General features: G+C 38.8%; 1 protein-coding gene across 1 annotated transcript in view; it reads right to left on the reverse strand.

Moving 5' to 3' along the window:
• Nucleotides 1–27,506, reverse strand: part of PDGFC (platelet derived growth factor C) — a 270,910-nt gene that overhangs the window by 19,839 nt on the left and 223,565 nt on the right. The gene's annotated exons all lie outside the window — the stretch shown is intronic.

The raw sequence follows: 27,506 nt of genomic DNA on the forward strand, positions 1-27,506 counted from the left end.
TTGTGGGGTTTGGTGTTGTAGAGTCAAATATGAAACTATTCTAGTGTAACAATAGTAGAAAATGCTGTTGCTACTTATTAATGAAAAAGGGACTGTGTTCAGTGAAGTGCCAAGCATAGTGATGCTGACAACCAAATAATTCAGAAGAGTAACAGTAGCATTGTATATTATCTGCACAGATTAACAGCGTTATATAACAGCTAGGTATTATTTAATCTGAAATGCCCTCTCAACACTGCACACTAAACAGAACTTCTTTAAAATATTGAAAACTTCTTTAAAATATTAAAAGCCACTACACACACCATCGGAATTTTCTGCTATTGTAGCAATATTTTATTCCACTAACTGTAAGTGATCCAACACTTAAACTCTCCAGGAGGATGGGTACTAGATTAAGTGTGCGTCTGAGGGCTGACTTAAGGGTGAGGAGGAAAGGCAATGAGTGGAAGTAGTCAACATGCCTTTCCCAATATTTGCTTTCAAGAAATACCATGAGACTGGCTGTCCTTGCTTTATTTCTACCATATCCATGGTCCTTGGTTGTTGTTTTTTTAACTAGGTATCATGCAAGCATAGAAATATGTACAGCAATATCTAGTCTGTTGGTATTGGTAACTTCCGTAGAGATCTGTATCCTGTCATTCTAGCATTATTTCCAACAGAGAGGCTGAAGCCATCCAGCTGCTCAATGTTGGTGGGTAATTTAAATGAACATTCATCCCAGAAAACTAAGTGTTTATTTTCCTCATCTTCCTGATGCCCACAGTACAAATAGCATGACCATTGGGTTATGATAATAAACCAATATATTCTGGACAGTAATTTAAACCTTATACTGCATGGTGCTTCAAATTTCAAAACAGTGCTGTAATGCTATCCAGACTATAAAGAAAAATAAATATTGTAAGATTTTTCTTCCTGTTTTCCTCCAGAAAGAGTATTTATATATAAATATATGTTAATATTGATGTTTTCTGTTTTGAAAGTGTGGGGTTTTCTTTTGCTCAATAATAAGTAAATATCAGGAAGATTAACCTAGCAATCATTTTGAAGAAAACTCATTTTCTATTACTGATTTCTGACAATTTTTTTTTACAGCATGTTCTCATTTATGATGCACATACAAGGCCTGATTCACCAGTGTGGTACCCTCATATTATCCTGATGTAACTCCTATGAAATCATACAGTTGGTTCAGTGTAAAACTGGAGTAAGGAACTGGTGAATCAGACCCGTATTGCTTCATTGCAAAATGGATAAAGTAGTTTAAACACAAAAATTGTCATCACTGTCCATTAGTCTCACTTTAGAAGAACAAAATAAAACATCATTAAAAGATAGCAAAATTGCATACAATTGAAGATTCACGTCTTGATGAACCGTAATTACAAATGTATAACATCATTTAGCAAAAATAATTAAGTTTAATAAAACTGCATAAATCAGTGTAAAAACATTTATTGAGTACCCAATTTATTGAGTACATAATCGCAAAATTGTCTTTAAAGATGTGAATACTGTAATTGATATTTACCACATAGCAACTTCCTACTAAGTCTCAATTAAATGCATAGTTAAGTATTTTATGACAATTAAAATGTTATTCTTTGTTAAAACTGCAAATAGTTGTTTATTTTTCATTTAACCATTTTAGGCAGAATGTCAAGAGTAGCAATAAATAGTATTATTTTTCCTTTGGCTATTCCCATCATTCGTAACACGTTATTAGGAGTGGCGGCTTTATCTAGCTTGCAAACGACAAAAATTCACTAACATTTCAAAGCTTTTTAAAAATTATTTAATCTGTAGAAGTGTCATGATTTCTGAACACTGACAAAAGTTTGGATTCTAGGAGGGGGTACTCTCCCTGTTAGTAGTGAAATGAATTGACAAAAGATACAGTATCCTAACTTATTTACAAGTATGTACATTCTTTACAAGGATGTCAGATGGCAAAAGGCGAAGTGTAGATCAGTGGTTTTCAATCTGGGGTCCACAGACTATATCTAAGATTTTCAAAATAATCTGCACCTTCATTTGGAATTTTTTAGAGGTCCTCAAATGAAAAAAGGTTGAAAACCACTGGTGTAGATGATAATTCTCAGAGTTAGTATGGGAGTTGTAACCTCAAGCAAACAACTCTATATTCAAGTTCTCAACCAGACAGTTTCTCTCTTTCTGCTGTAGTAATGGAACAACAATGTAAGAGTATCAAAATCTGTCCATTTGTTAGTGGAATGTGTTTGGACTGTCACTCAAATTCACAGCACAATCAGCTGATCAGGTATATATAAAAACCATCTATGAGTGTTGCCAGATATACAGCTATTGATGTTTTGCAAGATAAAATGAAAACTGAATTCAGCAACCATCCCTCAAACATAAGAGCTCAACATCTGCCATTAACAGATTCTTCACTTAGATAGCACTTATTGTTCTATCTAAAGTGTGATTCTGTTCCACAGTTTGTTTAAAAACTTCATGAAATTCCATATTTGTGTTTAATTGATAACTGCACACCTCGTGAATCCCCCAAAAAACTGGCTCAGCTTTATGATGTAACAGCTCCTATGGGTTAATTAAGCCTATCAGTGTCATTAAAAATTCTTAATACAAATGAAACAAATTAATCCCTGTTGAAAATCCACAGGGCTAGAATCTCACCTGCGCTGAGTAAATCTCGGTGTATTCTAGCTCCTTGGGTCCTGCTGCAGCCTGTTCCAACTTAAAGCTGTTGTCAGCAGCTTTAAATTGCACCATTGGTTTAAGATCCTCAACAGACCTGATGACTGCGTGTAAAAAAAGTGTCTTTTACAGTGGGATAGCTAATGTACAACAGTTATCTCACTGTGAAATCCTAGTGGATACAAGACACTTTAGTTTTTACCACATGGTAGCAAGGTCAGCACTCTATCCTCTGGCCTTGATTGACCATGCCTAGTTTACCTCATGGAAAAAAACCACAGTGTCTTACCTTCACTAAGATTTTACAGCATGACACCTAACATACATTAGCAATCTATCTTTTTTGTTAATGAAGACTTTGCCTGAACAGAGCAAGACTCCAACACGCCTCTTCCCCACTCACTTCTTTGCGGAGAGGGTAGCAGGTCAGGCACTGACTGCACCAAAAGCAAACTCCCCTCCAACAGAGGAACTCCATAGTGGGCATTTGCAGTTGGGATATGGGAAAGGGGGCCGTAATATAGGTTATGAATGGGGCCCATTGTATCCAATGGGCTTACACCAGGGAGAAATCTGGCCCAGTCTTTCTAGTGAAGTTGAGGCACTCCAGAATATGGACTAAACTCTTAAACTTTTCTTTCACAGCTCCACATATTTGATTAATAGGAAAGTTTGGGGCTTCCCCCTCCCCCGAGAATGAGTGATTCACATCAAAACAGCAAAATGAAAATAATAATTTGAAAAATATCTTGACAAATGATATATTTTAGCATATTGCTCCCCCCACATTAAAAACAAACTTAAAACTTTTTCAATTTTTTTTATACCCAGCGAACCATTTTCATTTATTTTAATATGATGAAACATGTTTAAATACTAGATAGAGACAAACAATTTTGTCTTTACTGTGTTATTAAATATGAATCAGAGTGAAAACCAAATACCATAGTAAAATGCACTAGACCAGCAGCTGCTGTAGTAAAAGCCAAGAATGACAATTGTTGTTGGATCAAATGGAATTTCCAGTTAGGCTATTTATACTGCATTTTCCTGGGTACATTTGAGCCTATTGAAATGAATATCTTACAGATGTGCCTGAAGGAACTCTCAATCTTTAAAAAAAGTGGGAGAGGGGCAAAAGATTGGGGGGAGGGGAAGGTTGCGAGGACGAGATGCGACAGGAACCAAAGGACTAGACTGTAACTTTACAATCAGCCTCATGTAAGGGTTGACTTAAAGCTGCACTTCCTCAAGAACAGCTCAGAGAATGAACTTTGACTTAGAAAGTTAGAATTACTCCCCTGCTACCTTTTTGGTCAGGGACTGTAAGTTATTTCATCCCTTTTCATGCAGCAGCTTCTTTCCCACCATACTCCCCTTCCCCATTCTTCCCATGTGCATGACTAGCTATTCTGGCTGGAAAGGGGGCAGGGATGTAGTCATGCTTCCTCTCACCCTCTACCCACTCACTTGATAGGATGAATATCAGTCAAGTGGTCTTTGCTGCCCCCGAGGCCAGAGTCCTAATTTGAGGAAAACTGACAGGAGAGCAAAGGGGGCCTTATTCCTCTACATGGGTCAGAAATAGCTGTAACAATTCAGCCCAAAGTGAGTATTCTGATGTTAGGAGAGGAAGGATGGTACAGTGCTAGGGATGCTACCCTGGAATGCAAGAGTTTTGTGAACACTGCCCTGTTCAGCTACAGACTTCCTGTGAGACTTTGGGCATGTCACTTTGCCACAGTTTCCCATCTGTAAAAATGGAGATAAATAGCTCTTCCCTATGTCACAGGGGCTTGGTAAGGCTCAATACACTAATGATGGGGAGGTACTTAGACGCTACAGTAATGGGGACCATTGAAGTACCTTAGATAGATAGGTGCAGGTTATTTTTCTAAACCCTTCCCTTTCTTCTTCATCTCTCAGCCCTGCCTTCCGCCACACTTACCTCAATAGCTGTGGCTGTGCAAAAAGAAAAAAAACCCAAATAAACACATAATCACATGACATCAGTCAGCTGGCACTACAATTCAGAATGGCCCAGAAATCAAGGAAATTCTAGGTATCAAAAATATAATAGGATTATCTCAATAACTATGTTAAGATGAGTCATGAGATGCACATCGCTCCATTTCTTCTTTTCTGTCTCAGGGGAAGATGTGTGGTAGCTTGAAGGCTTGAAGGCTTTATAGGTCTGCAACGTGGCCCAACATCTAACTTGATTAGATGTCCAATTGAACAAACTCCTTCCAACTTACAGTATCAGATTTTTGGGAATGCAGACAAGAAGTCAAAGAGCTTCTTCAAGGTGGTTTAACTTGCCACTTGATGTTGAAGCCTACCATCTGTGTAATGTATATGAATAGTGTAGTATCCCTTTAAATAGTTTGAGCTTTCTAGTGGTGCTTACTGTGTTCTGTGTTTTAGAAGTTTCAGAGTAGCAGCCGTGTTAGTCTGTATTCGCAAAAAGAAAAGGAGTACTTGTGGCACCTTAGAGACTAACAAATTTATTAGAGCATAAGCTTTCGTGAGCTACAGCTCACTTCATCCGATGAATAAATAAATGCATCCTATGAAGTGAGCTGTAGCTCACGAAAGCTTATGCTCTAATAAATTTGTTAGTCTCTAAGGTGCCACAAGTACTCCTTTTCTTTTTGTGTTTTAGAAGCTGCCTGAAAATCAGTCAGAGCAGCAGAGTGGGTGTGCATGCTCGGGTGCATACTTAGACTTTGCATGGTGGGTGGGTGTAGCTAGACCAGAGTTTCTCAAACTGGGGGTCCTGACCCAAAAGGGGGTTGCAAGGCTATTGTAGGGGGGTTGTGAGATCACAACAGTTTTGCTGGGGAAGGGAAAGCTGAAGAGGGGGTTACAGCAGCTGCTGCTTTCTGGCCACCCAGCTCTGAAGGCAGCGCCACCACCAGCAGCAGCGCAGAAGTAAGGGTGACAATACCATACCATGCAACACCACTCTCCGGCCCCCAGCTCTGAAGGCAGCACTGTTGCCAACAGCAGTGCAGTTGTAAGGGTGGCATGAGCATGAGTATGCTTCTATGGGTAACTACAGTAATTTACTATCACTTTATTTTGTGTATGGGGGGGTGTCATTACAACCTGAAATATTTTCAAAGGGGGGGTCCTAGCAAAAAAAGTTTGAGAACCCCTGATCTAGACTTGCATGTTGTGTATATTTAGTAAACACAGTTATCTGGGCCCCAAGTATGATTTTCTCATATTGTATTTGTTATGCAAAAAACAAAAGGCACAACACAACCTGGAATGATAGGATATCAAAAATGGCTCTGGACATGGCACTGCCCTGGGCGTCCATTCCTGGTTCAGCAGACTGGGAGTGGGATTTGGATGTTAATGCTTTCAATCAGTTCTGGGGGATGATGTCCTAATAGGCATCTCCAAGACATAGCATTTACAATGGTTCCCCCAAGTTCACTGTGGATAGTTTTTAAAAAGACTGTCAAACAGAGCATTGACTGGCTGTGCCCCAGTCCCAGGTAGAAAAGGTACTGAATATTATCATCCGTTATTGATGTGGGTTCGCAGATATTATGGAGAGGGGCCATATATTACCTTAATAGATAGATGCCATTGCTTAAGGGGCAGGGCTTGAAGTCAGTAGATTTGGCCTCAGCCATGATCAGTATACTGGACCTTCAATCCTGCTAGGATCCTCTTAGAGGTACCATAATGTACATTAATAATAACTATATCAGGAAATACTGAGTGACATTGCTGATTTCCTGATCTTTGTTTACAATGTAGATAATTACCTGAGTAGAAGTTGGGGCTGTGCGCCCTTATATATTTTTACATAGGTGGCACAAAGACATGAGAATCAGGCATGCCCAGCCCCATGGACACTTCTGTCTGAAGAATTGCAAACTTATGTGATGAGGGCATGTATTAATCTATAGTGGGGCTCCATGCAGGCAATTTTAAAAGAACAACAGTTATTTAATTTGGATTTCTCTAAGACCATAAATGTCAGAAATAACTCACGGTAACATGCCCTAAATGCAACAAAAACAGTACTAATGTCCATGCTGTCCAATGTCATGTTGGAGACTTTGAAATCAATTCACTGTATTGGTGGCCTATGTGCCTGGACTGCAGTAGTTGTAATGTTTTTATACATAGAAAGGAGAATATAGAACGATAAATGTATTGGAACCTATATCTATGATGCATTTGTGTGGCCACATTGGAATTATGGAAGTGTTCAGTGCTAGGAAGTCCAGTTAACAACAAGATAAATGTCACCAAAGTAGTATTCAGTATCTCATGAAGAATTCATTGAAATTGCACTCTCACTTACTGTCAGCCGTATGTTCTTTATTCTACAAAATACAGCATCAGGAGAACTTGTGGCATCCATGTGAAATAACTTTGTTATTTATTGATTCTTTCATCCTTTCTATTAACTTATGAGAGAAATAGTAAACAGCTCTGTTAAACAGCCATGCTTCCAGAGAGCCTGGGGATTGTCAGGACCTGGGAAACAGAGCAAATGTACAGGGCCTCTGTGCGGGTGGCTTATCTCCTTTGGCTTCCCTGGGCTCCACAGGGCTTGTGGTTTAAATGTGTACCTCACCTTGCTGGTGGGGAGATGATTCCTGGAGCTTTGCTTTCTTTTAGCCTCTAAACATAGGTTTTTACTGTGGATGGGGCCACACATGCTTGTACTGGGATCACTGCATGGTGATGAATGCAGTCTAAGGACCTAAGCAGACAAGAAGTAACAAAGAGCAAATGAGATCCCCAGTGACTAAACCCCAATTCAGCCAAACACACAAGTATGTGGTTAATTTAAAGCACATGCTTAAGTGCTTTGCTGATCTGGGATGGATTTAAGCACGTGCCTCCATGCTTTGCTGAACCAGGACAAAAACTATACAAGTTATTGCTATGAATCCATTTTGCCATATGAATGCAAACAAAGCTGGCTTCAAAAGGAAGCCCTTTAACTCATTTCATTTAAATCAGTATTTTGGGGTTTGTTTGTTTCTATTTAAATTACTATAGCTACATTGAATGTTTTATTAATTTAATATCTGTCTTTTAGTTCCTATAAAATAGAATTTCTTTTTGGAACATTAATATTGGAATTATCTTATCTTTTAGCAAGCATAATCTCATCATTTACAAGTCTTTTCCTTGTTAATGTAACTTTTAAAATATTTCATTTACAATGAGCCTTTCCCACCCCACGCACACATACACCCTCCAAGAGAAAGAAAGTTTACCTTTCAAGTCCTAGCAACAGCTGCAAAATATTTTGGCCTCTGAACTTCAAAAAGATTTATGCCTCAGCTTTCTTAAACCAAACTCATACGGTACATTTAAAACTGATAAGATGCCTTTTCACCTTGTGCATATCCAACAGAAGAGTGAGGAGTAAAGATTAGATTTTATTGTTGAACGCTAAGGAAAAATAGAGTTAATCTAGTGGAAAACAAACTTTTTAGTATTGTAGCTCCATATCAATGCAAAGGTGTAGCTAATCTCATTCAGGCCACATCAAACTTTTATCTGCACTTTAAAGAGTTTAGGAAGAAGATGAGGCATGCAGACAAAAATGCCTGCCAGTAACAACTGAGAATAGGCTCTGCAAAGTCACAACTATGCCCTGGAACAATTTATTGAAATCTGTAAAAGTGGCAAAGAGTCCTGTGGCACCTTATAGATTAACAGACATATGGTATTCACCCACGAAAGCTTATGCTCCAATATGTCTGTTAGTCTATAAGGTGCCACAGGACTCTTTGCCGCTTTTATTGAAATACTTTCCTCAGAAAGAACTACCAAAAATGTATGTTGTTTGGGTTACTGCATATGACATTTAAACAAACTATGGAGGAAAAAGAAAATCATAAATGCTTATTCTGATCATAAAATTCAGGGTGCTGTACATTTAAGGAAAATATACATTGCTAACTGCAAGTGTGAAATCATTTTGATGTTTGGGAGTATCCTAATGAAATAAATCTTGAATGTAAATCAAAATGTGTATAATTCTTGTGTAAAAGGTCTAACACATTCAAAAAAGTATGTTTTTTCCCCTTACTGTTTTTTGTTCTCTTCAGAGTCTGTTTGGTTACATAACTGAATTTATTTCCTACAGACACAGTGTGGTCTAGTACATTAACACACAGCTGGGAATCAGAAACGCGTAGGATTAATTCTGGTTTTGCCATGGACTCACTAGGCCAAGCTGAGTTCTAGTATACAAAGGTCCAAACCAAATCTCCTATGTGATAATTAAGGAAACATTATCCCCATTGTCCACATTTTACAGGTGATAAAATTGACTCACGGACAAGATAAGTGTATTGCCCCAATCTACACCTACAATCTACTTGCTTATTCAGACCTCAATTTAACCTACTGTATAGCAGCGGGCTATAAACTTATTGTGTGGCTTAGTTTTCCAATCTGCAAAATTGGAACAATATTTACATAATCTACCTCACAAAGGAATTGTGAAGAATAACTATTGTGGATTGTAAGCTTTTGGCAGCAGTGACTTTTTTTTCATTATGTGTTTATATAATGTTTAGTATATGATGCAGGTTTCAGAGTAGCAGCCGTGTTAGTCTGTATTCGCAAAAAGAAAAGGAGTACTTGTGGCACCTTAGAGACTAACAAATTTATTAGAGCATAAGCTTTCGTGAGGTGCCACAAGTACTCCTTTTCTTTTAGTATATGATGGTCTCTGATACAGTCCCCAAGGTGTTAACACAATACAAATAATAAATGTTTGTACAGTGCTTTTGGAAATGTGAAGTTCTGTGGTGTATACTTGGCTATTATATAGCTGGCAGAGCTGGTTAAGTTATTCACTGTGAATAAATTATCTAATGAATTTAACCCTTATTTCTGTTCACATACTCTTTCAAAAGGTATTCTGATTTGTCATTTGTAAGTATTTGCTCAATAATCTGGGTGAACCACTTTTACAAGACTTTGTTTACAGACTCTTCAACTTTGAGTATCCGTTATTCCTAAAATGACTAATCATATGCAAGTCATGTGGTATTGTTTCTACTTCCTCAATAGATGACTACATTCTTTGAAAACAGAATACTGAGTATGTCTATTCTTGTAGATGCATAAAGTCCCTTGTTTGCATGAAAAAAAAGAATTCAAATAAGAACAATTATTTCTTAAACATGAGAATGTACAGATATAAACAGGAATTAGCACATAATTGAAGAAATTGTGTGTTTTTTGTTTGTTTTTTTCAGTATCCAGTTTACTGGTCGGGGTTCCCACCCCACTTCTTTATATAGTATATATTGGCATAGTTGTATAATGTTTTGTCCATGAAATGCTATTTTTGGAATGCCATGTTTTGATAGGTATTCTATGGGACATTTGTTATCCCTTTCTACAACAGAAATCTTATCAAGAATTATATTTTAAAATTTTGCCACAATAAAAGAGACAGCTTGAGGAAGTTTCTCTGCTCTTCTGCTCATAAAGGTATCCCAATAGGTACTTTTTATAGCTCAGATCAAAATTCAAACTTAAGTTTATAAGTTTCCTGGCTCCAAAGCTTTATAGAAACTCTGAACATACTATGTAATAATATGCGAATCCAAACAACGTCAAAATGGCCAAGCTTCTTTCATTAAATCTTTGGTCTAAATAAAGCACTCTATATGTGAAGTGTATCAAACAGTTTGAGTAAAGCCTCTTGTTCTGTACACTGAGAAACAAAACAAACATCATGGCTAACTGACTCTCACTCAGTTAAGAAGAAGGCCTTGCAACACCACAAACTGATTATTTATTGATATTTTAAACTGATATCATCCATACAGAAACTATCAGTATCTGTGATCAGATAAGTAATAATGTAGACCACAGTCCTGCAACTGGATACATGCCAGAGGACAAAGATCCACTTGCACACATCCAGTCTCAGGATTGGGAACACAATTTCTAATTGTTTCATTTATACATTAAAATTTGCACCAGGATGGGCTTCGATACATGCATCCGATGAAGTGAGCTGTAGCTCATGAAAGCTTATGCTCAAATAAATTTGTTAGTCTCTACGATGCCACAAGTACTCCTTTTCTTTTTGCGAACCAATTACATTTTCTTATACTCTACAGTAGAAAATTATTTTTTCTGCTTTATTTGCTGAGCACTAACCTGACAGTTAGTAAGGAATAAACAGCCCCACATATTAATATGTTTTCATAAAAGGAATATAACTGCCCCCAATAACAGAAACTTGGTGCACAATTCTATGACAGGAAATGTGGTCAGCCATAATTAAAGGATGTGTTCTTAGCAGCATATTTTTAAATTACTCATTTAAGTCAAAATATGTGAAGTTCTATGAAAACTAAACTAAATGGAGCATCTGTAAGTGTTTGGAATCTCAGTGGGAGATTATTTTTCTCAGTTTTTGCACAGTAGCCTACTTGTGAGCTGGCTATTTTGCAATGTAAAGAAAGGATCATCAGTGTGTAATGTCCGATAGAGGATATGAAACACCCCCGCAAATGGATTAGAAAGCTATTCATCACAGCATTCCAGAAGTCACTGAGGGCTAGATCCTCAAAGGTATTTAGGCACCTAGCTCTTATTGATTTCTATGGGAGTTAGTTCCCTAAATACATCTGAGGATCTGGACCTGAGCATTCAATAGAATTTTGTGGACAATTTCTTCGTGAGACCTGTTCTGTTTACTGAGTAGGACAATTGGTTAATTTTCAGACCTATGTAAAGTTCTATTTTCCCCACACTGAATTTCAAGTGAAAACATTCACCATTTCCTTTATATTGAAGAGTTTGGAAGTCCTGAAATTTGTAGTTTATGTGAGCAGCCATCTTCACTCAAAAAAACCCCCCAACTTCACTAAGCATTGTGAATTACCTTTAAAATTGTGTGCATCTTAGTGAAATTTCTGCAAATGTGTGCCCATTTTCTTGTTTTCAATTAAATCCAAAAAATAAAATAAAAATCAGAAATTACCAATAGTTTTGTGCTTTTATTGAAGTCTTTTATATACAGTTAATTTCCCATTACCCATTTCCATGTACCCATACATGACAGCCTTTTGCTTTTGCTGGCACTCTTAATTATCCTTTAAGATTCCTCTGTGAATTAGAAATTGATAACTGCTGTCATTTTCCTGGTATAAACACATAAGATTCATTAACCTATAAGTGTTTGGAACTACTGTCTCTTGCCAAATGTACTTGAGGATCTTAACAACACTGAAAAAGTCTTCTACAATGTAAGCAATTTTAATTTGATTTAGAATCCCTCAATTTACATTTGTTAAACTATATTTCATTCCAGGTTTGTGTTCATATCACAGTACAAATACAAGTGAAAAACATAGGCTTTATCATGTAACAAATCCACAAGGTTAATAAATGCACATTGTGGTAAAACAGAGGGATCGAGTTCCAGAGCCAAAGATCCTGCATGTAGAACTAGAACAAAATAACTACCTTCCATTTTACCTGAAGGGGAGGGATTTAGCTAGAACATCTCCACTAATCACAGCTATGGCGATATCACAAGGAGAGTAAGGTGATTTCTAAATTAGCTAAATCCCAAGAACATTAGGGAATTTTAAAGGTTGATATACTTAGGGTATTTTAGGTTAACATGAATAAAGATTACACAATCTATCAAATAAGGATAGTGGCAGAATTATAGTGGTGTGGTGTGTTCTCAAGCATGCTGTAGATTTCCTTTCAGAGATTTTAAAATAATCTGTTCAATTAGAGATTATAGCTCGAATCTCCTGTAATGAGAAGTCTAGCTTGGACCCTGATCTCATGTAAAGACCCACTGACTTCACTGACATTCTGCATAGGCACAGGGATCTATACTATCTTACAAATTTGCAATGCTGTGAAATTACAAACTCAAACACCGTCATCTGCAAAAGAACAAGTGTTACATACTGAAGCACCACTAATCTCAACCAATTTTCAAAGCATTATTCTATTGTATTAACATAAAAAAGGGGAACATTTTCTTTCAAAGGAATAGTTTTCATAAATATTGTAAAGTCTTCAAAAACGCCACTGTTCATTCAATTTCACATGTACCATTTTATCAATTTAAAAACTGAATACACCAAGTAATGACTGAAACATACTTCTGCTTTTATTTATGCCAGAAATTATTTACATTTAAAAATATTTTCTCTCTCTTAACTTCTTATTTTCCTGTTCTCCAACTGGGTGTTTTCTGATGATTTCATGCAGAATGTATAGAAATAATCAGAGAACTGAGTCATCAAAACTGTGGTTTTTCAAGCTTTGACTAATTGTGGTTTCATGGGCTGCTGATCTCCACAATCTAGGAAGTGGCTAGCTGTGGGGGTTTTCTGTGTTTTGTTCGTTCAAGCACAGAATTGTATTATGCGCCACGCTGATTTCACCTGAATTCTCTGGTACTTTAGTAAATCTCTGAACTTTAGACATTGTTTATATTTTACTGAATCCAGCATTGCTGCCTATATAATTTATTGCATTTGTTTACCAGATTGGGAGATGCTTGATAACTGCTAGCTCTGTCCTTTGATCAAAAGACAGTCTCGCAGGGACTTATACTCTTATGATAATAAATAACACCAATTCCTCCTCTTTTCACTCAAGCAAAACTTTTACTGAAGGATGGCACAACATATTACCCAAATAAATTAATACATATGTGATGGTTGTCTTTAAAAAAAGTCATCATTTTCCAGAATTTGCCACTGAGATACCACATATGAGATACCACGTTTTCCCCATGTGCTAATTGTAATTCTTGCATCACCCTGCTGACAGAAAAAAAATCAGTATCAAGCCTGGCAGGTAGGTATGGCCAGAAACAGCCCTTGAAAAGATCCAAACACTGAAGACTGTAATCATGAGGCTATCCGTGGGGATACTGCCTATATTAGAGCTGTGGAATGAGGCCCCACAAGATGATTTGTTTAAACCAGAACAAAACAGTTTTTAATTGCTCACTGCTAAAATAAAATGTAATGGAACTGGCATAGATAAATAATAGAAATGTTGACATTAAATGAAATAGTGTAAACAGGCCAACCGAACTGCCTACAATATCAGCCATGCTCTGTAATTGTTTTAACAGAGCTGTTGAAAGTAGGAAAGATTCCAAACTGATATGTGGAGAATAACCAAAGAGTAAGGGCTTCTCTACATATGGAAGTTAATGTGGAATAAGTTTGGGTGTGAATTTAAAGCCGATTAAACTATCTTGATTAACTCTATATTTGGTACTCTTTCTGTTGATTAAGCCAATTTTGAATAAGGAAGTCTTATTTCAGAGTAAGAGCATGCACACAAAGAGTTAATCAGGAATAACTCCCCATGTAAACAAGTCCTAAAATTTATCTTCCACTGCATTTTCATATAATATATTCAATTACCAAAGAAACAATATTCTTTATCTGTTTTTAACCTTCACCCACCCTTCAGTTAAAAGATATAATACAACTCTCAAAACATTTGTGCAGTCCTTTAGGGTAAATGTGCATTACAAGGATTTAAATTAATTAGGAGACAGGTGTGAAAAGGAGGCAAATTCTGTTCTCATTTACAACCATATAAAGCTGGTGTAAATCTACTGCATTCAGTGGAGTTACACTAGATTTATCTCAGGGTACCAGAGATTAAAATTTGCCCTACTAGCATTACACTTGAGCGAAGATTTCTGTTCTCTGGACAGAGGTAAAAATTAGCTATGCTACAGTCACATATTCCTCTATTCTTGTTCTTTATATGAAAAAAAAAGTTCACTATCCCTGTGAATCCTTGTCTGATTTTAAAATGCATCCAGTAACAAAAAAATTCTAATTGGGAGTCATTTAATCTTTTCCATATAACCTTTGGCATCCCAGTGACATCTTTCGATATGTTTTCGATGTCATCCCTAATAATCTCAAATTGCTCTGAACAGCATTCTGATGTAGTTGATGTATTTTATTTCTAACATACAGTTCCTCATTCTGCAGGGGAAATTTTAGAGCTTCAAGCAATGCAGAATCAGATTCACATAGCATGACAGTTACAATGTAATACAATTTAATTATGCATGATTTGGAATCTAAAAATTCCAAGTACAATATAAACAAGTGGATAACAGTTCTGAGATCAGGCACTCAGATACTACTCTGATGAAGACAGCATAAAAACCTCTAGGGGATAAAATATAATAGATTGGTCTCCAAGCATAAATTTGAAGTAGGACCCCTTTATGTAATATTGGAGTACTTTATTCCCACACTCAACCCCTTCACCACCAAACCCAAATGTCCAGTGTTACCCATGCCACTGTCTACCTATCCTCCCTCCTCATAAAATCTGTGTCTCATCCCCCTCCTGAGATTCCAAATCTCTAATCCTCTCCTTGCCTACTTTGGCTTGTCTGGCCCTTGACTCCCTGATTCTTGATGTCTGTGGCTGCTTGCCACAGTGCTACTACTGCCACGTGCTGCTCTCCAGGGTCAAAGTTACTAATTTCCATCACTGCCTGCCCCTTTTAGCCCCACCCCAATGTAACCATCAGGTCTCAGTGGACCAGATAGTCTTGACTGGCTGGGAGGGAAGCAAATATTTGACTCTGGGATCAATAAGGTGATTGGACCAAATGGTGGACAACAATCAGAGTGATCAGCTACAGATAGCCATAGTAAAATCTATATGCTTCCCCTTTTCTTAAGGTGATTGGACCAAATGGTGGACCAAATGGTAGACAACAATCAGAGTAATCAGCTACAGATAGCCATAGTAAAATCTATATGCTTCCCCTTTTGTTATTTATTTAACAAAAGTTACAGGCTTTGCTCCAGTGTGATGCTTTTTTCTTGAGATTACGTTAGGCAAATGTTACATCCTGAGGGAGGTGAAGGAGGTTGAGAATAGCACCTCTCTGACACACATACATCTACATTTAATTTATGCCCACACTATCCAAACACCCCTACAGAACATTAAACCTCTATGAAGTACATGCATTTGGGACACTGAATGCCAGCTTGGTCCAAGTTCCACTAATTTGCTACCTGTAAACACTTCCACCATTTTTAAAACACAATTTCTACCAATATATAATTTACATCACCATTTATTTCACTGCTGAATTTGGCCCAGGGTGTATAGTTCATTAAATTCTGATTACACATTCAATCAAAAAGAAAAATAAGAGAAGTGAGAAGGTTCTGTAAAATAAGAGCCAGGGTAATAGAATAATACACACATATCCTGCGAGCTGTTGTACGATAGGGAAACAGATTTTCAAACATGATCAGCTTCTATTTTAATAGGCACCAAATTTAAGTGCCCAGATTTTCAAAAGAGCTTAGCACCCAAACAGCTCCCATTCAGAACAATGGGAACTGTTTGCTGCTGAGAATGTTTGAAAATCTGGGCCTTAATTTTCAGAATGTCTGGACCCTAAGGCTATTAGGGCAAAATTAAAATCACACTAATAGCCAAAGTTTCCAAATTCCTATGGTTTGGAAAGTGCAACTGGATTTATTTGTTGAATTTATATAGTGTGCCTATCACTGTATGTCTTGGAATATGAATACTGTTTAAAAAACAAATAAATCCAAACTGAGATAATGTTAACAATAACCCTTAAAGTACCCTCCTCTACATAAGATTAAAACTTCCCCTTAACGCGTCTCTCACAGGAAAAGCCTAAATAAATAGATATGTCTTAAGGCCAGAAGGTCATTGCAAGACCTTTTGCATATTTAAAAAAACCTCTGTAATTTAAAAAGTTTTTTTTTCCTTTTCCCTTTAAAACAGCCACTATGTTTCAACAGGAACATAAGAATGTGTTTCAATAGGAATATAAGAACTGCCATAATGGAAGAAACCAATAGTTCATTTAATCTAGTATTCTATTTCCAGTAATGGTCAGACTTCAAAGGAGGATATAAAATGTCCATAATGCATAATTACCTGCAGGTCTATAAAGCATAATACCACACCATAGGAAGATGTTTCTGCTGGAGAACTCCTGTTAGAATATATAATCTCTCATCCCTGAACTGAAGGGGACAAGGTGTGGATTCCTTCACAAAGAAAATTCTTCTCATGTTTTGGTTAGGGATTTGATGTAAACAAACAGAAAATAGTGTTTTAAATAATTGTTATTGAAAAATATTTCCTTTCTCCTTTGCCATAGATGTAATAATCCTACTATTTTGCTTGTCTTCCAAGGAGTTACCTTTAGATTTAGACAAAGCCACACCCATGAACCTCAGCGAATTTTGTATACTAAGCTATAGCGCATTTCAGAAAAGTCAACTTGCATCTCATTTAATGATGCCTTGGGAATCTGCACAATTCTTTTTAAAATCTATGAATCTTTTTATCATTTTCAGAGGAAAAGGTGTTGTTTCTGTTCACATTAAAGCTGCTTTTGATTTACTAATTTTTTAGTTTTCCTCTATAATCCCTGAGTGACATGCAAATTTTATTTTATTATTTTTTTCTTCAACTGCAAGGCAATCTGCTTTTTAACTTAAAGGAACAGTTTTCCATTGTAACCTATGGAAACTTCTGAAGATAAACATTCGTTTTTTTAGGTTTCACATTCAGCCCCCTGTTTAGTTTAGTTTTACTGGGAGGGATGAGATAGATAAGTATAGTTATGAATAGCAAACGATAAAATAAAGAAAGTGAAAAATGTGTGGTGATTTCATTACAATGGGGTGCGGTGGGGGAGATATAAAAGACTGAAAACTTTACCATTATCTTCAATGTGTAGCTGCTGCCAGCAAAGTACATTTCCAAACACTTTTAGCTTATAACTTTTTCCCTACTAAATCTTATTCTTACGAAAGTGTTCTTTAACTAAATGAAATATATACAGTAGTGCCTCTCAAAAGTAATAGTTGGGTTGCTTTGTTCATCTCTCACCATGGGATCAGCCCAAAGATGTTCTCAGTGTTTAAATTTGGACATATTGTTGCTGCTCCATAGCACATAGCTACAGCAGAGTGGTTTACCACAGCAGAACAGAAAGCTGCTGTGTGGTTGGCAATCTTCCACTAGGCCGCACTTGTGCTCTTGTATAGTGGGCAGCTTTACAAATGGTGAGTTTTCCCCATATAGCAATCATACTAAATTCACTAATAAACTATTTTGTTGAAGTATAGCCACTCTTAGGTCTGTGATCGAGTGACCAGAGAGATTGAAGTGTTCTCCAACTGGTTTTTGAATGTTATAATTCTTGACGTCTGATTTGTGTCCATTCATTCTTTTACGTAATAAACTATGAATCTCAACAAAACATACCTTTTATTTTTTACTTTAAATTTACTTCTGGGACCAAGTGGCTTAACATAGACACACATTTTTACCCTGTCCTTGAATAAACTGAACTCTCTTCAAACAAAATATAATTAAAAGAACCCTCAGGTAGCAGCTAGAATATGTATTTATCAACTTTGCAAAATGAGCTCTTCAGCTTGAAATTCTAGTTAGCCTTGTGTCTAACATTTTCAAATTGTCACGCATTATAACGCAGCACTAGCTGAACAGTGAATATATTTGCAGCTTGATTCTTTGAAGTTCTAGCATTTTTAGACTTGCTTTGTTAGTGAAGTGGTAAACTACTTTCAAATTTACATATTTTCCCATCCCACATAAATATTTAGATCTAAAAGTAACTCCTCAGTTATTTTTTCTTAAGGACCTTTAGGTATGTACTGTGAAAAACTCTTTGGCAATGTATTGCTTTCTTTCTTTCTACTGTTCATTCAGCTATCTTTGGTTTCCAGTAAAAGGCTGAGCTATGTGCTGAAGCCTTTCATACCAGTGAATGGTTTGGAAATGCACACATGAAGCTTATGTTCATATTTATTTTGCATGCAAAATGTATAAATACTTTAAGCCTTTGATTGTTGGCCTTTTCTCAATGATAGATGACTATCTGTTGCTTAGGAAGCCAGGCAGTTAAAAAAGTAAAAGTAATATTTATTGACTGGTATAAAACTAGTGCAAATGACACAGGGCTAAAACAGACACAGGGCTTGACTACACTGCCCTGCATTAATGTAGTCCACTTTGAAAAGAACTATACTAGGAAACATTTAGTTCACCCCCACAATGTCCACGCAGGGGAATTACAGAACAGCACTTCGGTGTGCACCACTATTCGTACCCTCATAGTCCAAATTGCGGGCAAGTATAGGCATAGCCTAAGGCCCCAAATCGACTTGAACCAAACAAGGATATGAATTCCACACCCAAGTGGTCATTCCATAGAAAATTCAAGACCTGGAAGTCTTAAGACATAACTATGATTTACCAGAGCACCCTGTATTTTTAGGTCTCAGAGCATGGATACACATACAGAGAGAAGTTTCAGAGAGTACATCTGATCTGTCTGATGATGAACTTTAAAAGATTAACAAAATCAACTTTATTGGCAATATTAAATTTAATAGGGGATAAGTATAAGGACTAATGTTGAAGAAATACACTGGAGATGACCACCTTTAAGCAGGAGGGTTTTGGGCTGGCAGACGGAGTGAAGGGAACAGTGCTTTATGGCAGGGAGGGGGAGGGAGAGATGAAAACTGCTGCAAAAGGGGCAGTGTGGTTACTAACTCATCCCGTGGGAATGCAGGGTTTAAAAAGGGGCAGAGTGGTACCTCGAGTCTTCCTTTTTACATGGACCAAGGCTGAAGCAGGACCCACCCTCCCTCCCTTTTAGGTGGTAAAATACCAGGTTTGGTCAACACCTGCTGTGAGCCTTCTGTGGGACTACCACAGCAAAGCCAATAGGTCAAATTTATGGGCTGTGTTTTCAAAGCATATTCTTATCTCCTTTATAATTAAAGTCAGGAGTGTAGTTGGGCCATGTTGTTAAGACAATAATTCAACACAATTGAATTTGGGGTACAGTGGCAGGGCTGTCCAACCAATTGCCTGTGGACCACTTGTGGGTTCCTCCCCCACAAGGCTAGCTTCAAGCAGCAGTGGAATGGGTTAAGGCCTCCTGTGGGAATACCCAGCAAAGCTGTTGGGTCAAATTTGTGGGCTGGGTTTAATGGGGGTTCTTATCCCCTTTGTGTAAAATAATAATAATTAAAGTCAGAGATCGGGTTTGCCATGTTGTTAAAACAATAATTCCACAAGAATTAATTTGGGAGTACAGTGGCAGTGCTATTGCCTGTGCAATAGCCTGTGCAAAACCAACCAATTGCCTGTGCAAAACTTGTGTGTTTTGCCCCAAGGCTTGGTCCCCAAAAAGGCTCCAGGGAATTACATTGCTTCATAACCTCTCTGGGGTTGACAATGGCATAACACATGCCTTATCTCATTTTCAGGTACACAGATTTCTGGAGTTGGCACCAGGAGCAAGCCGGGAACCCAGGCAGATGCGACTAGCACTATGGAACCTAGGCATACAATGGTTGTCAGTGTGGTACAAAGATCAGTTGCTCTGCGCACGTGGCAGAGCTATGATAGAAGTTTTAACGATTTAATGCAATTTCAGGATCAGAAAGGCCAGACAACAATATGGCCTATTACAGAGGACCAGGTGTTGTGCTACATGCTGTCGTTGGCAACCCGTCAACTGGCATCCGCCACAATCTCGAATTGCCTTTCTGCCATTACATTCATCAGTAGGCCATAAATGGTTATCCTGATCCTTGCAGTGGATTTTTTAGTTCAAAGGTTTTTGGCTGGACAGTCATGTACCAGTGGCGCCAGGATGGATTGCCGTCGTCCCATCATGGTTACCATACTCAGGGATCTCGTGCAGATCCTTGGCACCATGTCATAGTGGACACAGGCGGCCTTGTTCAGGGTTGAATTCTTGATAGCATTTTTTGGTGCTTTCAGGATCAGTGGGTCCAGTAGGAGCTCTACAGGCACGGCTTTGCAACTGCGGGATATACAATGGCATGAGCGTTCAGTGATCCTACACTTGCGATGGTCAAACACAGATCAAGTTGGCAGGGGCAAATTTGTTGTCCTCCGGCATAGTGGTGAGCCTGAAGTCTGCCCAGTTCAGGCTTTTAAGGCCTACAAAATGATATGGCGAAGGGAAAACGGCCCCATTTTATGCATGGTGATGGGAGTCCCATCACAACATATCAATTTAAGATATTCAAATGGGGCCTGCCAGCCCGTGAATTTGGTTCCCACTTATTCAGAATTGGGGCAGCAGCAACAGCAGCCCAGCTAGGTATGGGAGCAGAGGCAATCCAGGCAATGAGGCATTGGCATTTGGACACATACCGAATATATGTGAGACCTCAGGTGGTAAGTCAGCATCAATTTGTTGTAATATCATTACAGATGTTGGACGACCAGCCATGCAGATGGTGGTGTGGATACACGGGCACAGTGTTGTCTTTTGGGCACATAGGCATGCATCCAGGTTGCCCAAGGGTTCCCACCTAGGCTTTGGTGGATGAAGCAATAATCAGTTGGCATGCCAGGAGGGGCATGTTATGGGATCAACTGATACCAATATTATATGCTGTGCAGGCCTGTCAGCAGCCACCAGATATAATTGTGGTGCATCTTGGGGAAAACGATTTGGAAATGTTTAAAGGGGTGGAACTAATGCTCAGAGCAAGGAGGAACTTGAAGATGATACTTGAACTTTTTCCAGGAGTTAACATTGTTTGGTCAGACTTGATTCAGCGCAGGATCTGGCGGGGAGCTGTAAGCCTCCCCAGGGTGGACAAGGCAAGGAGGAATGTGAACAGGGAAGTGGCCAAAGTCCTTGGGACCATAGGAGGGAGAGTAATTTCACATCCTGGCAGGGGTGCTATTTCAGATTTTGGTGGTGGTGGTGGGGGACTACTCTAACCATGATTCCAAGGGGTACTTAGGCACCTGAAAACTCTGGGGTTTTTTGGAAAATAACGTAGAAATTAGCTGATAGGAGCACTGTATCTAATTCCTATTTAAAAAAAGAGGATTTAATAAATATTAGACTCACTCAGCTCTAATACTAACATGTTCTCACATCTTGTGTCAAGTTACTTAAGTAACACTGGCTAGGTTTAAAATTTTAATGTATATTCTTTGTTACTAACTCTTCAATACAACAATTTAAACAACTGTAGAAAAATCGAGATTACTTTCTATCACTTTGTTGCAGTTTACCAAGCTTGGAATAGATCATTTAACTTTGGAAACATCATAGGAGGGCAAGGCCCTTTGAGTTTATACTGCACCTGCCTGGGGCTCTAGAGGTGTTACCTTACTACAAATAATAGACTAGAAACTAACAGGAGTGAAACTGACACTTTCAAGTCACTTTCATAGTACTGCCAATCCCAAATGTTCAAAAATCATGACTCAGGCTCACCAAAAATCATGAGATTGGCTTTAAAATCATGAGATTATGTAAAAATAACAGATTTGGGGTTCTTTTTATTTGCCTTCTGCTTTTTGAGCCTTCAGGGTGCACTGGGGTCATACTTTGAAGCTTTCTCCACAGCCACAAGGACTAGAAACTTCAATTTTCTTTAATAAAGAAGGCTGAAATCATCACATATCCACGTGACTCCAGGAGCTGGGGCTTTAAGGAAAACAATTATCATGGGACTCATGACAAAATCATGAGAGTTGGCAACACTGCTTTTACTTCTGTTTAAATGCTAGTTACTTTCATAGAATCATAGAATATCAGGGTTGGAAGGGACCTCAGAAGTCATCTAGTCCAACCCCCTGATCAAAGCAAGACCAATCCCCAATAAGGCTCTTAAACACAACACTACAGTGATTGAGTTGCAGTTCTCACAGGAGAATATTTAAAACCAAACACCCAAGAAAATTCTATATTTTAAAGTTGAGAAAAAAACTGAGACCTCTGAGGTATATCAGGGCCACTGCGGGCAGGAAAGGAAAGTAAACAGGCCTAGAGCTCTGGTCAGCTCTTCCTTTAGAAAGAAAGTTGGAGGGTTAAAACTTCTATTCCCATCAGTGCCTCCAATCATAGTTATAAACATCATAGTGAATATGTGATAACGTGTGTGGTCAATAACTATATACTTCATACTTAAATATTTGAGCCATCTTATCCAGAGTTACACATCTTATATGTATTGGCTCAGGGACTGGATTTTCTGGCATATTCTGAACAGTCCTGAGCGCACAGATGGTGCCCAGTGAATAATGCAAATCATGACAATAATCATTGACTTTATGGACTCTGTGGATGCAGTTTCTGTTCTTTGTTCTGGAATTGGCCTGAATACAGTTGAAACCCTAAGAATCTGAGGCATAATCACATCTGATACTTATCTGACACTTTCTCATTCCTTCTTTTTTCAAACTCAGAACAAAAAATGACTGAATAAAATGGTTTTCAGTTAAAATGTAAAATTGCACCACAGTCATTGCTGTACAACCCAGCCTGGGGCAGAACCTGACACCCCTTAAGAGTTAAGTGATCTTCTCTCATCTGACTTTCATTCTCCATCCTTCCTAACCTCTGTGCTCCTTTTCATGCTGTCAAACATGATATCCATCCTGTGACCATTTGCTGGAGTCTCAGAGAACTGGCAACCTTGGCTTTGCTCCCATCTATCAGAGTCCTCTTTTTTTGCAGCATGCAGCAGAGAGAGAATGGCTGCTCTGCTTGATAGGGAGCTAGCTCTGAAAGACCTGGGTTCTACTTCCCCCATGGACTTCCTGTCTGACTCCAGGCCAGTGCTTTAAGGACAGAATTTCAAAGGTTTTTAGGCGCCAAAAGATGTAGCTAGATACCTAATGGGGTTAACAAAGCATCAAACCTTCTAAGTACATTTGAAAATCTCACTAGGTACCTAAATATCTTTGAAAATCTGGACCTTAGTCCGTGTGCACCTCAGTGCCCCATCTGTACAAAGGGGATAACAGCATTGCTCTACCTCACTGAAAGACTGGGAGAATCATAGAATCATAGAATATCAGGGTTGGAAGGGACCTCAGGAGGTCATCTAGTCCAACCCCCTGGTCAAAGCAGGACCAATCCCCAACTAAATCATCCCAGCCAGGGCTTTGTCAAGCCTGACCTTAAAAACTTCTAAGGAAGGAGATTCCACCACCTCCCTAGGTAACGCATTCCAGTGTTTCACCACCCTTCTAGTGAAAAAGTTTTTCCTAATATCCAACCTAAACCTCCCCCACTGCAACTTGAGACCATTACTCCTTGTTCTGTCATCTGCTACCACTAAGAACAGTCTAGATCCATCCTCTTTGGAACCCCCTTTCAGGTAGTTGAAAGCAGCTATCAAATCCCCCCTCTTTCTTCTCTTCTGCAGACTAAACAATTCCAGTTCCCTCAGCCTCTCCTCATAAGTCATGAGTCCCCTAATCATTTTTGTTGCCCTCCGCTGGACGTTTTCCAATTTTTCCACATCCTTCTTATAGGGTGGGGCCCAAAACTGGACACAGTACTCCAGATGAGGCCTCATCAATGTCGAATAGAGGGGAACGATTATGTCCCTTGATTTGCTGGCAATGCCCCTACTTATACATCCCAAAATGCCATTGGCCTTCTTGGCAACAAGGGCACACTGTTGACTCATATCCAGTTTCTCGTCCACTGTATCCCCTAGGTCCTTTTCTGCAGAACTGCTGCCGAGCCATTTGATCCCTAGTCTGTAGCAGTGTATGGGATTCTTCCATCCTAAGTCCAGGACTCTGCACTTGTCCTTGTTGAACCTCATCAGAAGAAATAGAAGACATGGTGATACCTCAGATACCCTGGTGATGGGGCCACATAAGTACACAGATAGAGTGGGAACTTCTTTATACACTGCTAGCCCTTCCCTGGATTTAACCCCTTCTTTTTACCTACACCCCAAATCTCCCCCTTTTCTGAACGTAACCTAGGCTCAATGCTTTGCTGTATTTTTTTCTGAATCCCCCTGTTTCCCCTCCCTCCATGTTCTCTCTAAAACAACCCCTCTTCCTCCTCCCTCCTCCACAGAAGGATTCCTCTTTTACAAGCTAAACTTCCATATCCTTAATTTAATCACCAGCCCTTTCTTATCTTAATCACCCTGCCTCTGTTTGTAAACAAAATACTGACTCCCTGCCCCAGGGGCACCTCTCCTCTGCAGAACTTACATTTCACACTAATGCTGTGCTGTGAAAAGGGGCAGCGCGGTGCCTCGAGCCTTCCTTTTTACACGGACCAAGGCTGAAACAAGACCCACCCTCCCTTCCTTTTAGGTAGTAAAATAACGCAAAATAAGAACGGCCATACTGGATCAGACCAAAGGTCCATCAAGCCCAGTATCCTGTCCTCTGACAGTGGCCAATAGCAGGTGTCCCAAAGGGAATGAACATACAGGTTATCATCAAGTGATCCATGCCCTGTCACCCCATCCCAGCTTCTGGCAAACAGAGGCTAGGGACAACATTCTTGCCCATCCTGGCTAATAGCCATTGATGGACCTATCTTCCATTAATCTATCTAGCTCCACTGGAACCCCATAATAGCATTGGCCTTCACAACACTCTCTGGCAAGGAGTTCCAGAGGTTGACAGTGCGTTGCGTGAAAAAATACTTTCTTGTGTTTGTTTTAAACCTGCTACCTATTAATTTCATTTGGTGGCCCTTGTTCTCGTATTATGAGAAGAAGTAAATAACACTTCCTTATTTACTTTCTCTATACCACTCATGATTTTATATACCTCTATCATATCCCCCCTTAGTCGCCTCTTTTCCAAGATGAAAAGTCCCAGGTTTATTAATCTCTCCTCATATGGAAGACGTTCTATACCCCTAATCATTTTTGTTGCCCTTTTCTGAACCTTTTCCAATTCCAATATATCTTTTTTGAGATGGGGCGACCACATCTATACCCAGTATTCAAGGTGTGGGCATACCATGGATTTATATATAGGCAATATGATATTTTCTGTCTTATTTTCTATCCCTTTCTTGATGATTCTCAACATTCTGTTCACTTTTTTGACTGCTGCTGCACATGGAGTGGATGATTTCAGAGAACTATTCACAATGACTCCAAGATCTTTCTTGAGTGGTAACAGCTAGTTTAGATCCATCATTGTATATGTATAGTTAGGATTATGTTTTCCAATGTGCATTACTTTGCATTTATCAACATTACAGTTCATCTGTCATTTTGTTGCCCAGTCACCCAGTTTTGTGAGATTTTTTTGTAGCTCTTTGCAGTCTGCCTGGGACTTAACTATCTTGAGTAGTTTTATATCATCTGCAAATTTTGCCACCTCACTGTTTACCCCTTTTTCCAGCTCATTTATGAATATGTTAAATAGGACTGGGCCCAGTACAGATCCCTGGGGGACACCACTATTTACCTCTCTTCATTCTGAAAACTGACTATTTATTCCTACCCTTTGTTTCCTATCTTTTAACCTGTTACCAATCCATGAGAGAACAACCCCTCTTATCCCATGACTGCTTATTTTGCTTAAGACCCTTTGGTGAGGGACCTTATCAAAGGCTTTCTGAAAATCTAAATACACTTTATCCACTGGATCTCCTTTGTCCGCATGCTTGTTGACCCCCTCAAAGAATTCTAGTAGATTGGTGAGGCATGATTTCCCTTTACAAAAACCATGTTGACTATTTCCCAATAAATTATGTTCATTTATGTGTCTGACAATTTTGTTCTTTACGATAGTTTCAACCTCTTTGCCCAGTACTGAAGTGAGGCTTACTGGGCCTGTAGTTGTCAGGGTCACCTCTGGAGCCCTTTTTAAAAATTGGCATCACATTAGCTATCCTCCAGTCATTTGGTACAGAAGCAGATTTAAATGATAGGTTACAGGCTACGGACTAACGGCAGTTTGTCGTCTGCAATTTTACATTTGAGTTCCTTCAGAACTCTTGGGTGAATACCACCAGGTCCTGGAGACTTATTACTGTTTAGTTTATCAATTTGTTCCAAAATCTCCTCTAATGACACCTCAATTTTGGACAGTTCCTCAGATCTGTCACCCAAAAAGAATGGCTCAGGTTTGGGAATCTCCCTCACATCTTCAACAGTGAAGACTGATGAAAATAATTCATTTAGTTTCTCTGCAATGGCCTTATCATCTTTGACCAGGTCTGGTCAATACATGCTGTGGGCATTACACTAGCCGTCCCTTGTTTAGGGGGACTAGGAAGGAATTTTTCCCTTACCATGATATTGGTTTGGGTGCAGTTGGGGGGTTTTTCACCTTCCCCACAGCGGGTGTCAGGAAGGGCTCAGTTCATGCATGGCATGACAGGCGGAAGGCCATGTCACAACTCATTATTTAAGTGTAGGGTGGATGTCTGGTGCAGGTACTCTATAGGTAAGGTATACAGTGACCGGTTAAATGGCTTTGAAAAGGACTTAGAAAGAGGTGTTCATTAAATGAATGAGCAAGGGGTGGTTGGGGACTCCGATGATTGGTACAACAGGGAGCCAACTCCCGATTCGTATAGCCCACCTTTACCCTCCCTACAAGTGGGGGTGGGTGGTAAAATCCCGGCAATGGATTTGTTGGAGGGACCTGGATGGAAAAATATGGGGAGCTGGTAAAAGACCCCCAGGTAATTATGGAATAAACATGGAGTTACCTGCACTGTACACTGGTATCTGCTGGGTAGACCTAGATATCTCATAATAAAGTTGCAGTCTGATTAAATCCATGTCAAATGTCTCCTGTCCTTTTGGCATAGCCAGAAAATGATGTGAGTGTGTGAGAACTAGTGTGTTTCATTTTCATTCATCTTGTAAAGGTTAAGGTTCCATTTATTAAAACCTTTCCCCAAACCAATCTGTATCAGAAGTCTAAAGCTTTATCTTCTTAAAAAC

The sequence above is a fragment of the Dermochelys coriacea genome, chromosome 4 (assembly GCF_009764565.3).
Source record: "Dermochelys coriacea isolate rDerCor1 chromosome 4, rDerCor1.pri.v4, whole genome shotgun sequence".
NCBI lineage: Eukaryota > Metazoa > Chordata > Testudines > Dermochelyidae > Dermochelys > Dermochelys coriacea.